Genomic DNA, 18617 nt, shown 5'->3' with positions numbered 1-18617 from the left:
ACCCTGATCTTTAGGAGGAAAATCCAGAGCAAAAACCAACACTGACATGTCTTCATCTTCAATAAATGCAAGTTTCTGAACTCTACTGTTAAAACTCTTTTAACAGCAATAATAAAAGAATGCTGATCTGTTTTTTTTTCTAAATGTAGTTCTCTAGGTACTGTGTGCACCCAAGCCACACTAACATGACTCTGAAACAACTCTGTCTTCATCCCTGGTGTTCCTGGGGTGGGATGCTGTCTCATGAGTTAAGGTCGAATTGTTAGAAAAAATTGAATGAAAGGCTGTGCAATCAGTCAGACACGTTTCTACAAAATTAATCCATTCATCCATTTTTTATCTGCTTATCCGGCACAGGGCTGTGGGGGGCAGGATTGAGCAAAGCATAAAGTGGAGTAGATCTTGGACAGGACGCCGGTCCATTGCAGGGCACACACAGACACAATCTCACACCAGGGCCAGTTCTCCCAGAAGCCCATTAACCTCCCAGCATGTCTTTGTAAGCTCACACAGACACAGGGAGAGCAAGCAAACTGCGCTCAGACAGGACACCAGAAATTGAACCCAGGGCACCAGAGCTGTGAGGCACCAATGCAGCCCACTGCACCGCCACGGCACTCGTGCCACAGTATTGCACTTTGCTCTGCTACTCATTGTACTGTATGTATAAACATATGTGCTCAAGCAATAATTTGTGAAGATACTGGACAGCATGGGTAGACAATCAGTATTTGAGCATGATGACTTCTGTTGTTACAGCACGCGAAATACAGGTATAAGCAAAATTAGCTAAATATGTTTGGGAAAAAATGAGAATTTGACATTCTTTGTGGTAAAATGTTAATTTACAATATTAGACATTTTTTTACATTTTCTTTTCCGTTCTTTGCTTTATATCGTCAGTTGTAAGAGAGACAAAGGATGTCCTAACCAGGTCTAAAGGTCTTTTAAGAATCATTTGCATACACGACGTTGTGCCAGGGTCGAAATACATAACGTATGTGGAAAACTGTCACATTGAGAAACCAAACACAATGCAGTTAGAAATGCAAATTAGTGCCACTTCAATGAAGACAACACACTTTACCTTTATACTTGAAACATGAAGTATATTTGTGTGTGCGCTTTATTTCAGATGTGATCTTATTAACACACTACTCAGAAAGCAATTCAAGTGAATTACTTTGCTGGACAGGCTTGGCATAAGGATGAAAGGCTCTGGGCTCGCTAATTAAAACAGCCAGTCTCTTTTAATCAGCTCCGCACAGGTGGTAACTTTGTCATTTCTCAGTTGTGCTCCTAGCAGGGAGTTGTCAAGAACTAACTTTGAAACCCATATACTTAGCATCTCATTTGTCTCTGCTAAGGAGTCCCATGCTAATTTACAAGGGTACAAAGGAAAAATAAACAGTCATTTGGGTAACAAAGAGCGTGCGCTTCCTGGGGACTCCTCTCACTGACATTAAAGGTAACGGATGAGTGCGACACTGAATCCTCTCCTGACCCCCCTCGCCACTGCAAAAACAATCTCCTTAAAGTCAAGTGACATCTAGTCTAATTGTGTCCAGTTACTTTGGGGACCAAGGAATATTAATGATTAATGGCCTTTGTGTCAGTGAAGTACTAGCTTGTAATACATCATTAGTAGCAAGTAGATCAAAAGCCTGAATTAATGAAGAGAGTTTTGCCTGAATCCATTAAATATGCTTACTGTATTTGCCCAAAATAATTTACATTAGTAATGTAACACAAATGCTTCACTGCTGTAAAAGCATATTTTTTACTACCAATTACAGCTGCTTATAAGCAAAATGAGCCAAATATAATCCCTTTGTCATGTCAGTAATAAGAGCCTGGTGTTTGTTTTCCTTTATTTAGGTGAAGCTTCCCTTGTGATCAGTTTATTGGTCCCATTAAAGCACTGAAGACCTTAAGTCACAGGAGCACAAAGGAACAGTTACTCTTTGCAATAGCAGTACATTAAGAGGGCTGCTATTAAACCAGATAGCTGACTGTAGTTTTATATACATTCAACCTGCTACTTCCAGGCAGAAGCAATTAAAGTTGATGTTGTGTGGACTAATAAATGCCCCATTACAAGACGGATTGTGGCTCATTTATATGAAATTGCATTTAGATATATCATGGAGGTCATGATAGTGACAAATAGTTGTCATTTGTTTTTAATGTCAAGTCATTTTCAGTCATAAGACAAATGATGCCTTCTTAATGATTCATGATAACATATTTGATTAATATAGCCTCTTATCTGGATTCTAATGTTAATGAAGGCAATAACAGGCATGTGCAAAAGTGCAGAAATAAAGAAATTTGAGAAGTAGACTGCATCTAAACATCTCCAATTCAATTACTTTTGCATTTGTTTTAGATATTGTAATTAGTAATGCAAATTACAGGTGCCTTATATACTAATTAAGAAAAGAAATGCAACAAAATGGATTTAATCAAATATCTTAAACATAAAAAAATCACACCCAGAAATTGCTTCCATAATTCTGTATTTTTGTAAGTATCATTTGTTTTCAATATGAGTTGCGACACACTGGCAAAATAATATTACAAAGCAGCAGGTACTGGTCTCCCAGAGTATTAATGCAATCCTGGCAGCATTGACTCCCAACTCCGACAGGCCTCTGGATAGACATCAGGAGATGAAGAGAGATGTTCCACCAATCCTCTGGTGCAGCTCGAAGAGTCCAGCCCATTGCAGTTGTCTGTGATGACAGCATTAGCGTGTTGGTCCCATAGTGATACAATTTTCAATCCAGAGGTATCTGGGCTCCAAAGCGGTAACTGTAACAGACTCACTGCCTTCTGAGCCCAGTCAGAGACTCCCTGACAGTAGAGGATTCCCGTATGCTAAAGGTCTCCTGCCATGGGAAAAGTCTGTATTCCAAGAAGGAGATATCACTTCCTATACCGTAATAAGCTCAGCACGGTACCAAATGTCTGTTCTTTGTTAATGTTAAGAACAATGTAAGTGGAACAAGTTATCCACAAACCTATCAACTTACTATTTCAAAGTTTACCAAATATTACACTTTATTTACTTTTTTTGTTGTGTATCAATATATAATGATTATTGTGGTAAATCTTGCAGATTTGCTTTCAGTTCCTGTTTTTTTTGGCTTGCCTTTCATGCCACTTCTTATAGACATGCTGGTTTTGTAAACCAAGTACCCCTCTGGGGCAAGTCTGCCTCCAGCTTGGACAGGCGCTCCATTCCCAGACTGGCAGGATGCAGAGATACTCCCTGACAGCCCCCTGAGGCCACACTGTTGAAGATGTTTCTGCTGCTTCTACGTTCTTTGGTGGGGGGGGGTGGATTCCCTCCCCAATACTAACAGAACCTCCACTGAGACCATATCGTCTTCATCTCTAGTCATCCTTGGGGCACTAAGTGACAAGCTGAAGAAAAAAGTAGCACTGCCTTGGGGGCAGATTTGCCCCAGAAACAAAATTGATTTACTAAAGACCAGTATGTCAACTTCTTTGTTAAAACAGAACTTTACTTAGCAAGTGTCTCAGTATTCCACAGCTCCTCCAGCACTGGCTTGCTGGTTTATTTCAGCATTGGTTCCTGGAGCAGCGCAGGATACGATCTGAGAATGCTGCTCACTGCCATTGGGTATCTAACAGAAATAGGGAACATGCAATCAGGTGGAAGTACAGCATTGCTCTACAGTAACATGTCTGCGGTCTTTATCCTTAATTCATATATTTACATATTGTACTGAAACATGATGCATTTTTTTGGATCACCTCTAAATTAGCTTTACAAGCAGAAGGCAACAACAGTAACAAAACACCCTACACATGGAAGAGGAATATAAAAAGTGCAATGGTCTAGCAATACACAAAGAATGCAATTACTACATAAGCTGGTGGGCAGACACAAGTTTTTTTTTGTTTTCCATGGACCTGAATGCCACTTAAGCCTGCTGAACACAACAGTTTATTGATTCAAAATGTCAATTAACAGATGGAAAAACTCCCCCCACCCCTCCACCATCTCTAGGTTCTATACAAACCGAGGGCCAAGCTGAAGTAATAAAGAACCAACGGCATAAAATGAATGTCATGTCACCTCACAGGGACTTTCTTTTCTTTTTAAATTTCAGCTTGTTTTGCATCTAATTCTGATTTCAATTGTGCATCCATTTACTCAGCAGGTACGGAACATTTCAATAGCTGGAGAAGCAGAAACGGCTGCTGAGGAGAAGGACACTGCTGCTTCTCACCAGTGCTACAGCAGGTACGGTGAGGTAGCGCCTCACACCAGTGAGTACTGTATGTATGTAGACCTTTACTGTGACTTGACCTCCAGAAAGCCTGTAAAAGACAATCGGGTTGGGAAAGATCAATAGGCTGTGTCACTCAACAGCTTCGGGAAACAGAGCCCAGGGCGATACAGAAAAACTGAGCTATTGCTGAGGACTGCAGAAGCACTGCCACACTTATACAGTAGTATCCATAGATTGTGAAACACGAACACGCTGGTCTGTAACACATACTGTACAACTGGGCTTTTTAGCCATCTGATTTATTCTGAGCTGCTTGGCCGTCTGTTTTATGTACAGTGCTCTTAATCGATAAATAAAGCGTGAGAATCATTTCATGTATTGTGTGTGACAGGTACGCACTGTCACCTTCACTAAGAGGGAGGAAGAAGAGGCTTGTGGCAATGAATGTGTCCAGTTTAAACACAGAGGAAAGGTGCTGAGGGTGATTATCAGAATTAGAAGTTCTTCAATCCCTGTCAGACAGGACCAAAACCTCAAGTGATTTTTCGATTATAATGACTAACCAAAACCTAGCAATAGGTGCAAACATTTTTCCACTGTAAGTTTTCTTCTCTTGGCATTAAGCTGCAACAGTCAAATGTCTGTTTTCATTCATATGTCTAAAAGTCTACATTTTCTAAGAGTGCCTGCTAGGAATACAAAACAAGAGACATAAACATGTCTGCCACTGAAGGACTGTCTGATAACCTACATTCCATTTTTTGTCATAATTTTCTAATAATATTAGGCTTAATACCATATGAAAAGAATGTAATCTTAGAGTAGGTGGAGAAATATGGAACAAACATTCATTCTGTTACACTGCTGAAGGTTATATGGAGTTGTGCTGTAGGATAAGAGTCTTGATATTCTGCTTGTCTTACCATATCGAGTCAATACAGACGTGTTTGGCCTTCTTCCTATTGTGAATTCTGCTTAAGCACATTATCAGTCAGTTCATAATAAGCAAACAATTAACTCTACATCAGGGATGATGACTATGAGAAAAAATTCAACCACTTAAAGCAGTGTAGTCCAGAAGACTACTGCTCTCTATTCCACCAGAGTTTAGAATCATATAATTGAACCGAATATCTAGATAATTTGAACTGTTAACCAACCTCCTGCATCTTCAGATTAAGGTATGTTAAAGTGACCCAGGAAAACTGCTTGACTGTTGTCCTTCAGGACTGGACAACTGTGTGATTCTGGTTTGAATGGACTCTCGGAAATAACCAGCTCACACACAGCCCAGCTTTGTGGTCATGGCTTTTCAACACAAATTGTATCCGATGTTGAGGTTTTGTACAAGTTCTATTAAAAAACAAAGAAGAGTGCTGTTCCAGCTTGGGCAGACATTGCTAGAAGCAGTTACAGATCCATTTCCATAACAAGCATGTCACTAGCTTTACTGGCCCTGAGACCTAAAATCCCAAAGCTCACGGTATATGTCTGTGCAAATCTCCCGCTATATATAAAGCTGTACAATTCTGGATCAAATAAAGATAATAACTTGTTATAAATGTGTGTTTAAATTGCAAGAAACCACAATAATTAATTCAGTAATGTTATCAATTAAATTCAGTTAAATTCAATCCAATTCAAGTTGTATTATTCCCAGGGGGAATTTGTTTAGAGCAGAGTCCAACACAACAACAAACCTACAAAGAATACCATGCTCATCAAATATTTCCATACTTTATTTGTTGGGTTCACTGAAATATGAGGGTAATATAGGCTTCTCAGTAATATTGAAAGGGTTCTGGATGTGTGCAACAAACCAAGCCACACTGTGAATACAATTGTGCTTGGGTTCCAGCGAAAACAGCATGATTACATGTTCTATAACCACTAGCAACCAGGGAAGGAGAGCATCACTAATTTATTAATAATTTCCCAAGATATGAATGACTGAAAAAAGCCCAGAGGTTCTGTTAGTAGTTCAAAGAAGCCACTGGCAGAATCACACACCACAGCATTTCCTGACAATTTCTCATTCTGTGCGCTGATAACATCTAAATCATCTGAACTTCCACTGCAATGGGAATTAGATTCAGGGTAATTGACTGTGCTGACAGTCCAGCGTCCCACGTCGAACAGCAGAGGTCAATTATCTATAAGGTAAAGCCCAGAGGGGAGAAACATTAATGCCATGATAAATCATTAAACTATTTCTTATGACTGTTGCTTCTTTTCGTCTTTGTGATGGGAGCAGCATCATTAAAAAAGCTGCCATAATAAGGCACTTCACGCCCGCGGCCTTACAAAGTTTACCTGTTGTAGCAGAAATACTCTGAATCACATTGTTAGGTTTATTAAAGAAAGAGAACATTCAGAGATTCTCAGGGCATTCAGGAGAATAAGAGAGAGATGTTATCTGATTGATCTTAGTATATACAGTATAAGACCATACATAGAGTAAATTTAATCTCTTTTGTCTGAAGCAGTAAATTATTCAGGAGCATATTATTAAACCCCTCTGTGATTGTGGCTTATGAGGTCTGGAATTAAGGTCTGTTTAGGAATCTGCTGTGTTAATCTTTTTAGTAGTCAGTACCCCTGGAACACCATGTGCAGATTTTTGTATTAAATCACGAGGGTTTCCTTTTAAGAAAAGGTCTGCCCCATGAGGCAAAGCAAAATTCATCTGCATTAAAGCACTACCTTCCAGGTTAAATATCTACGCAGCAGCTGTTGATTAGACACTCAAGATGGAGTGAAGCAGGTGGTGAGAAGAGGGGTTTGAAAATACCCATTTGTCCTCTGCCCTCCTTGCTTACAGTGGAAACTGTTGAAACTACAGGGAGAATCCAGTCTTTGGCACTAGATGCTGAAGTAACAAAACAAGGTACAAGAAACATGGGAGAAGATTAAAATGGCTGTGGTTTATATAATCTTGTGTGAGTCTCTGTCAGAAAAGACTGGGATATTTGATTTTTTTGTTGCAAAACCTGCAAAAATCCCAAACCTGTCAGTTTACAGTCAAATCTGAGTGCCAGTTTGCTTGCTTAGGAACCCGGGTGACTTTTATTAACAGCCTAGGCAGCTTTCTCTGCTAAACAAAGAAACTGCCACGTCACTCATCTGAGGCCAACCTCCTAATGAGGCGTGTGAGGAAACCATCCTTATGGCGAGATATCTGGATCTACACTGAACAAATACACCTGGAGTGATGTCACTTGCAAAACAAAGAAAGAAAAAGGCAAGAAAAGTTTACAGTTCTCCCAAATGTGCTTTGTGTTTACCAGTATTCAACTGGAAATAAGATATTACCCAAAGAACCCCGCAAAAAATGACATCTTGTCATACCAGCAGTATGACACTAATTAGTACAGTGTATTAAACGGCAACAGCATCTTGTCACTGACATCACCATTCACAATGTAAAAATGACTTTTCTGTATTCTCCGTAAGGAAGCGGGTTTCTCAGGACTGAAAGAGCACCTCCTGTTGCATCTGCACTTCAGATATTACACTAAGAAAAACATTTTTTAAGTTACTGTATGTCCATAGCAGACCTGTTTGTATCTGTTTCAAAGTGAAGACCCATTACTGAAATTCAGTACACAGACAACCAATTATCCCTTTTCCCATTGTCTGCATTTTACTGACATTCCAGGTCTCAAAACCAATATGGATTTACCTTCTGGAACATTAACGCTCTGTGGGACTGTGTCATTTAGAAACGGCACAAGGAAAAGTGCACATAAAAAAAATCAACCAGTCAAATTTAATTTAAAATGTATCATATGACTTCCCCTCTAACAATTAATGTTTAAATGTTAGGTCATGGGATCTAGGTTTTTGGTATCTCTAAAACAATTGTACTCATAGATTTTCCTTTGTCATTTACATTTCAACCACTGAGTCCTATTTATTCATTTATAGAAAACTATTCCCAAAAACCAATGCTAATCTAATCGTGGTCAAAGCAATTAAATAGCTGCACTAGCCATTTTATTTTTTTATAAATGCTAATCAAGATATCTTCATATAATTAGTATAATTATAGGATAATTAGTTTGGAGAAACAGGATGTATTACAGTATGAATCAATTCATCCATATATTTTCTATTTCTAATAGACTAATTACCCATTACTTTATCATATATTTCCAATAATATATTATCCAATATCATGCCACAGGGGGCCAGAGCCTATCCTGGCAAACAACAGGCACTAGGCAGGATATTGTCTGGATGTGACAGGGCACACACAGACACACACACTCACAGCAGAGCCAGTTCTTCTCAGGAGCCAATAAACCCACCAGTATGGATTTGGACTGTGGAAGATAACCAGAGCAACAGAGGAGACCCACCAAAACACAGGGAGAACATGCAAACCCCACCCAGGCAGCACCCAGGATCCCAGCACTGTAAGACAGCAAAGCTAACCACTGTGCCACCCTGCAAACACAGGCCGAGTCACTTAATAATCAAACCAATGTTTTTTGTGTAATAAAAACTATTTGGTTTTTATCCTTATTATCCTTTTATCCTTATTATCTTTTTATTGCATTATAAACAGTAATGCAACATAAAATTAACAATTTACGTTTATAATCCTTATAAATGAAATATTATTTCTGCTCTCTAACTGAAGTAAATATAAGAAAGAAAATATAGGGAAATAGGTATTTGTTCTAATACTGATTTAATTGGGCTTCCACCTGTGTTTTGAAAACAATTATTAAATCTATGCAATTATAAAATTTCTAACTTGGCTTTTTCATTTAATACACAACACTAGGATTACAGCTGCATTTTACTGTTTCAAAATGTTTTCCTTTTACTATGTGAAGTCATGCAAATTTAATGGCTTCTTATTGTAAGCTGAAATATCATACTGACTGCACAAACCGAGGGTTTGTATTCATGAGCACCGTGCTATACCCAGCTAAATATTTAATTGCTGAATATCCTGGATACAGTCAGATGTTTTTCTTTGATTATTTGAAATGCTTCCTAAAATAGTTTTCTTATTTCAGGCATTTCAACTTGATGAGAGAAAGTGTAGTTACAACCAAGAGTGAGGAGAGTTGTTATATCAGGAAAGATCACATCTGTGATAAATTGAGGCAAAGGTCCATTGCACAGATTGTATTCTCCCACAGTTGTGTTCATATGATTTTACTCAAACAAATGAAATTAAAGAAAATTCTGAGACTTTTGTGATACTGATGCAGCTGTTCGTCTGTAGGTTTCAGAGTTTACTCCAGAGGAAACTAGTTTGCAGCTGAGGATTCCAAACCACTGCCTTGAGAACTGTACCCTGGTGTCATCTTTGCCCTTGTCTGGGGTTCCGCGTGAAACCAATAATCGGTCCTCAGACACAGAAATACTGTACAGCTCCCTCCAAATCTCATCATGTCCACATCAGGAACACACTGAGATGCCTCGCTGGGGTTTCCACCTGCAATCAGTTCCATCCCAATTACTCAAACCAAATTGCTTGTTTTTTTTCTAGTTCCCAATTCCCGAAGCTCTGGGAGCAGACGAGACACCTACATTGATTCCTATTCAGAAGTTATGTTTATTGACTCATCCGTCGTCCACCTCCGTCAGCCTCGCTCACAACACTAAGCATCACAGCACAAACCCTCCCCTCAGACATCTTCGCTTCCATCAGACCTTCCACATCTCCTTTTCCTCATCCATCTACTGACCTCATCTCACCGATCTTCTAACGCACATCCTTCTTGCGCAGACCTTATCCATCAAAGTGAACCCATCCAGCCTCCATTTCTTCCTTAAAATATGTTCAAGAAATCCCTGCTCTGTCCTTTCTTCCTCCTGAACACGTGCATTTTGAGCAGCTACCGTGCCATTCTTCTTGTTTTTAACACACTCGTCACAGCTCAGTTTCTCCTGGACTTTTTTGGGCTCCTATGTTGCTGAGATGTTACAGCTTCACACTTCCCCATTAACCATCTTCTCAATCTAGCCCCCTCATACTTTTTAACAAACTCCAATAAAGATCCCTGTCCTCTTATAAAAGAAGTATGCATTCAGTCTTTATATTAGACTTAGCAATCAGTCCTCTCTGTTCCTACTAAATGTCGCAATATGTCTAACCCTCATTGTCCAACCCTAACACATAAATTACTCACCACAGCCCTCAACCTTATTGAGTGTTACTGAGGCCTCGGGTTGTCCTTTCCTCAGTGAGGTGTTAGTCTTAATTAAGGGTGGGCCGAACTACGGAATAATAACTTCGGAAGCCCTAGAGAGAGATGCCTGGAATGCCACAATCTCAGTAGTGGCTCTGCTGATGGCTGCTGTGCATACGAAGCCACTCAGCTTTCACATCAGATCAGATGAATTTCAATCTACTGCCTGCCTGCAGGTAATTCACACACTTAGGGTCGTACCCAATGCAGAATCTCAGTCTATGTCAGTTACTGTGCCTAACAGGAAAGGTAATATACTGGTGTACACTGAGGGAAAAACACACATACAGTAAGAGTGTGCATCTTGTGCATGGGAAGAACACTTTCAATATTTGATGTTTCCTGTATCCTAAATAATAACATATCCTATAACTGTATGCTACAGAATTTACTATATATAGGAAAAAGGGCTCATACTTTCTAACGAGTCTGAATTTCTTCATCTTCATTTGTATTCTTAAACAACACCAAAACAGACTCTTGGAGAGATCTTAAGAATATTGTGTCTAAAGACAAACAATTGTTGACATGAAGTGCCATTTGGATTGTAGTCTTTTGGATTGGAGCTGCGATTCAATTAATCTTAATTTAAATATATACAGTAATTTAAATAGGAAGATATCCTTTAAAAATAAAAGAAAAAAACAAAATGATTTCAAGGTCTTTTGAAATTATAGTTTTGCATAAAATATGTAGAATGTCAATTATGGGCTTTAATATTGAAATTAGGGAATTCACTAGCAAGACTTCATTTGTGTATGATCTGGGCTGCAGCATAGTAAAGGACATCAGTGTCCCAGTAAGAGATCAAAAAAGAGAAAATAGCACAGCTCCTGGTCTAAAAGGAATCATGCTTCGTTGATGGAAAGCAGGCTTTTCAAAATCCTGAAAGACTGGGGACTCAGAAATGAGACAAATGATCTCGGAATCAAAAGTTTCCTTGATTTGAACTTCCTTGAATCTGGGATTGAAAACAGACACAAGATGGGGGGATGAGTGGTGGTCTGGAACAGAATACCCAGCACTTTGCTAAATCCTGTTTCCCTTGGAACCTTCAATTAACAGCTGAAGGTGATCCTGTGATCGATAAGCTTTTAACGTCCAAGCAAACAAGATGTGCTAAATTCCTCCTCTCATTTTTAATCTTTCTAATATTCTTGTGTTCTATCCTGTATGTTTCATGTTGCCTAACAGAATACTGCATTTTTCTGTGGTGTTGAAAAAGGATAGACATCCGTTTCTTGATAATTTCCTTACGTGCTTTTCCTAAACCTTCTAACAGTGCTGAAATATAAAATGGTAACAGAGAAAACATAAATAATGCAGAAGCAGGACTTGCTGGTATATTGTAGTGGTATAATTATGCAGTCTACTGAATTGTAAAGACTTTTAAAGATTACCTTCTGTTATATTCTTGACAGATTAAAAAATATAATGTCATCTGGTTTGTTATTTACTTGTTTTTCGAAAGTCATTTTATTCTTCTTTCCTGTCATGTAAACTCCTGTTAAATTAATTTCCTTTATGACATTTCCTATTATAAATTAACATTAGATAATGTGTTTCTGTTTCATAAAAGTTTAACAGCAGTTTTATTGTTATATCTTTTCTTATATACAGTATGCATAAAGTGTCTGCACCATGGATCTGTGCTCATGTCTTCTGTCTGTTGTTCATAGCAGGCAGGGCTGCAGCACTAGGCCAAGGAAGAGCTTCAGACCAAACATTTGTGGCCTTTTAGCAAAGGAGTCTCCTGTCTCCCTGTGTCTTGGACCAGCTGGCAGAGCACACCAGAAGCTTTCTGCTGCAGCACGTCACGATCCTCTTGCCCTGGCCAGCTCTCAGTTTAGGCCAGTCTGTTGTCTTTTGCACTTGGCAAAGCCAAAGAAAAAAAGATTAATATAGTGCAGAAACTTCTTTATCATTATACGACCACCTCACTAACCTGTCTTCCTGATCCATTTCATGATACATTTTGAGAATGAATGAATGTGCATCTATACTGTATATTCATGTTTTGGAATGATGATGCATAGGTTGTCATGTTGCTTTATTTGCGATCTAATTAATATCTCATATGTAAGTAGTATTGAAATTAAATCATCCTTTTCACGAGTATTCACCTCAGGTTTTATTCCTTCTAATAAAAAAATATTTTTTATAAAAGGCCAGTGTTGTATTCCTTTTTTCTCTGTAAAAACAAATACTTATATTGTATATGAAGTAAAAAAGCAAAAGCCCACTGTGTATTTCGGTTTTAGAAAGTTCAGGAGAAGCTATCTCATTTCCTTTATTTTTAAAAATAAACATATTTGGCAGTGAGTGAGCTCTGGTATATATATTTATAAAACAGCAACCTAATGTTGAATTGTTGACATGCTGTGAAGTATTGGCATAGTAATCCTTTATGAAAAGGGTTCTGGGGTGTTTTAAGTGAGAAGCAGAGTTATTTAGGCCTATCAGTTGAGCAAGATTAAACAGGCCCGGTGTGTTTACTGCACACATGTAATCTGAATGCTAATAAAGGGGCTCTTCCACAATGAGGGAGTAAAACTCTGAAATTCATTAGGCAGTCAACCCTCCTGTGTTAGTGTTCCAGCACAGATGTTGAAATGTTTTTATAGCAGTAGGCTGTTCACTCACTGTCACACTATTCAAAATAAATTATCATGTACAGCAGAAACTCAACGCAATGCTTTTATTCAAATTATGTAAAACAGGGCTGATAGCTATGAATGGTGATTTCAGACATCTTATGGTATCAAGCATTAATAAAGGCTTTGGTGTTCTCTTAAGGGCTGCTTAACGTTTCAGCTTTAATGGCGGGATTTAAACAAAGCACAAATGTTTTGAATTTCAACTTCAAGGTTATTATTAATCTGTGCCAGTTTAGAAAGTTACAGTTTTCCCCTCATTAAAAATGTAGTTTTTGTATTTCATTTCACTTTTTCAAGTATGAGGCATTTAGAGCACCAGTTACAACTCATCTCGCTCTTCAAGAGATTACAATTTCTCTTCCATGGTGTCTTTGATCTAAATGTATTTACTAATTAAAAATGGCAAAATATTATTAAAATCACGTTATTTAATAATAGGAATATTATTAAAAATGCCAACATCACATTTTAATGGACCCTTTTATTTGACATAAATCTTTATTCATTTTAATGCAACTAAAAATAGTAATCTAACATACATCAAAGACATTTTTAAACTACTGTATTATAATTAAGAATTGTACTATGTTCCTGTTCTCCAGAGGCAGATAATTGTGAGAACTTATTTTTTATTTTATATTTTATTAACTTCTTCACATCAAAGTACGAATTCTCAATGGCAATAGGAATTTAAAGAATCAAGTAAATGTTATTATTGAAGGCTCAAGTACTATAAGTAGCATGAGAATTAAGAGGAACCTTTGTGATCTACAATAAGCAGAATAGTAACAATCTAAAGCAGTACACCACCATCCTATAAAACATGATCAGTTCCGTCAAACTGATATAGAAATTAAAAATATTTCTCGCGTTTGAGTTCTGTTGGCTTCTTACAGTTGATACTGTACACTGATTCAATATATATATTGTATAAATGTGAAATCTACTATTCTATTCCTATCCTTTCACTTACAATAGATCATCTAGACTTTTGGTTGCCTAGAAATGTGGAACGACAAACTTCCAGTGATTATATACTAAGCAGCAATTCAATTAATGAGATCCTGGCTTTATTTTATCTATAGGTTGAAGATATAAACTACAATGTTCTTTATTAAAGTTTTTTAATTTTTCCAAGAAACACCTCCAGAACTGTCTGGACATGCCTATTCTATTTAATCTTGGATATTTATGACATACTGTTCATTTTTTAGGAGAGGGTCAAATAATCTCACTCATTTCCATTCATGTGCTGGACAAACTAAAGTATTTCTCTACCGTTATCGCATGTGCCTTTCAGCACTATTTGTAGTTATGTTTAACCACAGATACATGTTTTCTTCAGTAAATAATCATACTGTAGCTACAGAACATAAATGGAGTAGCTACAGTAGATTACAAAAATGTACCATGTGGACGTGCAGATCTAGAATATTGAACATTTAGATTTCTCTAACATGTGCTTGTTATCGAAAGTGAATTGCACATCAGTCCTTGAAGGACGTGTTTTGTAGATCTGAGGCTATACAGGACCCTGCTGTAAACCAAAGACAGGAGCTTTCCCTGTCAAAACAAAATTTTGTCTTCATGGCTGCTGCTGGTTGCGTAGACTAAATGCACCCTTGAGAAGGGGTTTTGTTAATATGCCTTGGCAAATGAGAGAAGACAGAGCACTACTGGATTCAGTTCAAACTAATCTAGAGATATAAAGTGATTTGGGTGAGTAGTTGCTTTCCTGAAAACACACTGGTTTTAAAATCTCTAACTTAGTGACCCACATCTAATTATGTGTGTCACTATTGAAAGTGGCAAACATTCTCATCGCTGGAAGAGGCACCTGGGCACTCAGGTTGTCAAGATTACTGGCAGTAACATTGAAAGTCCATCCCAGTGATACTGAAGACCTTGCAACACACATGTACCTGTTTCTATGACATGACATCAGGCCCATACATTTCCATGAGCTGGCAGTGAGATTCAGCTGATGATACGCTGTTTGTGCACAGAAATCTAATCAAGCTGTACGGCTGAGTTCTTGACCACTTTTGGACAAGGTCAGCCTACTTGAATGGATACTCAGCATCACCATGGTCACATGATGCTCTCCTGGGCTTCCTGACAAAGCAGGTGTTACAGTGCTCTTGTAATTTCAACAGGCCTTGCTTAATTATTTTGATTATTCATGTTACTCGATTATTGAAACTCTTTTTATTCTTATTTCTGTATTTACTGAAACAGCCTTGTTTTATGCAAACAAACTGTAAACTGCACAACATATGTTTTAACTAAGATAAACTACATACAGAAGCAAAAAGTAAGTTATAATAACCTCCTAGACAGAACTATGTAATCTCAACATCTACTGATCATGATTTTGTTTATATTTGTCCTTTTTTGATATGATAACTAAGACAATGGCTGAGACCTAAGTAGGCCTAACAGTTAAAATGAGATACAATAAATGTATTTATCACAACCACACAATGAACAGTATCAGTTTTCTGTAGTGTCTGCTGTAATGTCCCAGTGTGTGGTCCGTGTGTGTTTTTTGTTATGTTCCACACTGCTGACCTCAATTGTTCTCCCTCCCCCATTGGCCCACCATGACACCACTGTTTCAGTATGACGTCATCATCAATCAGCCTCTCAGCCAATCAGAGTGCATCTTATTCAGTATATAACATGGAGGTTTTCAGGAAGGAGAGGCCTTTTGTTTGACTTTGGTCCTCCTTGGCTTTGGTTATTGCCTCGCTTCTGATTTTGCTTTGTTGGTTTGTTTTGCTTTATGTGTGTTTTCTCATAGCTTTGGCTTTTGTTGGTTTCTGTTCATTTCTTTGTACTTTCGTTTGTTTGTGTGTGTATTCATGTTTTGCCATTACCTTGCCCTAATGTGTAATGTTCAACCTTTGTGTTCTTTTGTACCCTGTTCCTGTTGATTACTCTCATTTTCCCTTATTTGTATTCCTAGTTCACTCGTGTTTTTGTGTGGACTTTTGTGTATAAGGTTAGTTTAGGTTGTTGGGTACATTCTACACACTTGGTTGATCTTGTATTAGTCACACTAGTTTAGTACAGGTGAGTGTCGTTTGTCTTGTATGGTTTTGGGCAGTCAGTGGAGGTTAGCCAGGCCGAAGAGCGGGTTTTCTTTTGTAGTCAGGTCAGCTTTCCCTCACCTTCCTAGCCAGCTCCATTTTGTTTGTTGTTTTCTTTTCTTTGGCACCACTCTAGTTCCTCACCCCTGTGTGTTATCGTGTCCTATTACATAACAGTCACTTATTCACCTTAAAATCATCACTCGTTATCACGCTTCCTAGTCCCTCACCAGGACCCACCTGCTTCCAGACATTATCCTAAATGTTACACCCCTTTACCCCTAGACACTTGGGGTTGTAACATCTGCTCTTATACAAAACTATTGATGATAAGCAATTTGAAAGTTTTGATCTGTCACTCATAATCTAGTGATAACTGATAAAATTAAAAGGAAAAATAATTATACTATCCAATTTTCCCTGGCATTAACTATTTTTAATTCTGATTCTGTTTCAAACTCTCTGAATCATATGTTCTCCTATAATTTCAAAATACTGTATAAAAATAATCAAAGGAGAGTGTGATTGTTTTTGCCATTTTTATAATAAGTTAAAATTTAAAAGAAGTAAGTGATACATAATAAATGTGGCTTACTGGTGTGCACAGTGTTTCGTTGTCAATTAGTAAATGTACTGAATTGCCACACGGCAAATAAGATGAAAACAGCCTGTATGTTTAACACCACAATGTACTTCAAATTCATGTCCTTAAATTTTGTATCACAAGGTCCTCTGCTCACAATAGAGAACTTGAAAAAATAGGGTAAGTCTCTCTTGGGTTTAAGGACATCCCAAGGATCTGGATAGCAGTGCTGTCATCCTGGAATGGATTGTGTGAGGTCTTTTCTGCATGAGTACCAAGGTACAGGTCAGCGCTGGAGCCGCCACATTTCATTAAGGAATAAAGATATATATATTTTTTTTTATTTTAAACCAAGCAGAGGTTTATTTCTCCCATATACTGTTATTCAAGAAAACAACTCAAATTTAATTACATCAACAATGAAATTGACATTTATTCCAGGAGGAATGGCTGTTTCTTTTTGTAACCTAAAATAGGAGAATGTATTTTTTTCAGCAAGGTTAGGGCAATAGTATCTGTATCTGTCAATGCCATTAGTGTCAGAAATAAGTCTTGATGCTACTACCAGTCTGGGCTCAGCTTTGGAAGATGGACGCATGGAAGCCCGTCTACCAGTGAGTCCAGGAGAGGCTTGATGGGATCGGCTTCGCAACGGCGTCCTGACCATCTGGGTCCGGGACTGGGAGCACCTGGCCCCGTTACCCCTTTATTTCCCCTGTCCCTTCAACACATCCCGCTCCGGCTTTTAACTCTTGTCTTGTCTGTCAGGATGGATCACCCGGCTCTGGACTTCTGCATTCTCTGGATTTTCTTATGGACTCCCTTTGGACTTGTTTGCCTTGGACACGCCCCCCCAGGCACCAGTGCAACTTGGACACGCCTCCCTGTTCTTCCAGCCCCGATCCTAGTCCTTTTCCCCATGTTTGTCTCACCCCCCTCTGGATTCTGCCGTCTACATAGGGTCCTGAAAAAGGGTTTGTGACAGACTCATACTCATTAGATCCCATTTGGTTACCCGTTATGTATACTGTGACAAAGCAGTTTAGAATTTGCACTAGATAATTGGAATGTAAAGTAGCTGTTTTCAACCTGTAATATAGGATGTGAATGCAATACATTTTCTGAAGGAAAAATGTTGATGTTCTGCAACGTCAATCTGGTCTTGTCTGCACCCGGGTTCAGGTCATTGTGTATTCTGTAGCTGTGGGAGTATTGCCTTGTTTCTTTGTAAAGAAGAAGACTAAGCTCAGGAATTATCAAAAGCTGTCCGAATTGAAATACAAAGCTTTACTTCTAGTGCAAGCTATTTATCCTTACAAAATAACAAAAATGAAAAAATGAACTATGCTTAAAAGTGCTTTTGGGTAACACTTTGGGTTGCAAATTCCATTTATTGTAAATTCTTTATAACCTTTGACATTCAAAAAAACATTACTAGAGAGTCCACGGATGTGCCTGTATTTATCATGTGTATTTGTGTGCTAATACCGTACTTGTTCTCTATTAAGCTTCATTTCCAAACTCTGAAATGTGACCAGCTAATGTATGATTTTAAATAACAGAGGTATTCTCTTATTACATGGTGTCCAGGAACAATGATGTGTCAAAAGGTTGGTAAATGCATACTGGTAAAAGACTTTGTTGTAATTTTACCTGCCACTGCAGAAACAAACTGAAAAGCCAATTCAAATTCATAATGTTTTCATAGATGCTGAATGAGCTTTTGATCAGACCTGCTTTCCTTTGCAGCTCGAAGCTACATTGCATTTTATCACTACATTATTATAAAAGTCTTCAGATTCAGAAGA

General features: G+C 38.1%; 1 protein-coding gene across 3 annotated transcripts in view; it reads left to right on the top strand.

The window, feature by feature from the left end:
• Positions 1 to 12594, top strand: part of khdrbs2 (KH domain containing, RNA binding, signal transduction associated 2) — a 123588-nt gene extending 110994 nt beyond the window's left edge. Inside the window, exons 11-12 of one of the 3 annotated variants that reach the window (XR_001480350.2) lie at positions 4194 to 4276; positions 12157 to 12594. The gene's annotated coding sequence lies outside the window, so the exon portion shown is untranslated. Of the gene's footprint in view, positions 1 to 4190; positions 8240 to 12156 lie in introns of those variants that run through there. The other 2 variants (XR_001480349.2, XM_015363141.2) reach the window with 2 other exon arrangements.
• The last annotated feature ends 6023 nt before the right edge of the window (positions 12595 to 18617 follow it).

Source organism: Lepisosteus oculatus, chromosome 17 (assembly GCF_040954835.1).
Source record: "Lepisosteus oculatus isolate fLepOcu1 chromosome 17, fLepOcu1.hap2, whole genome shotgun sequence".
Lineage (NCBI taxonomy): Eukaryota > Metazoa > Chordata > Actinopteri > Semionotiformes > Lepisosteidae > Lepisosteus > Lepisosteus oculatus.
Note: the sequence above shows the minus strand (reverse complement) of the source record. Positions and strands in the feature narration are given on the sequence as shown.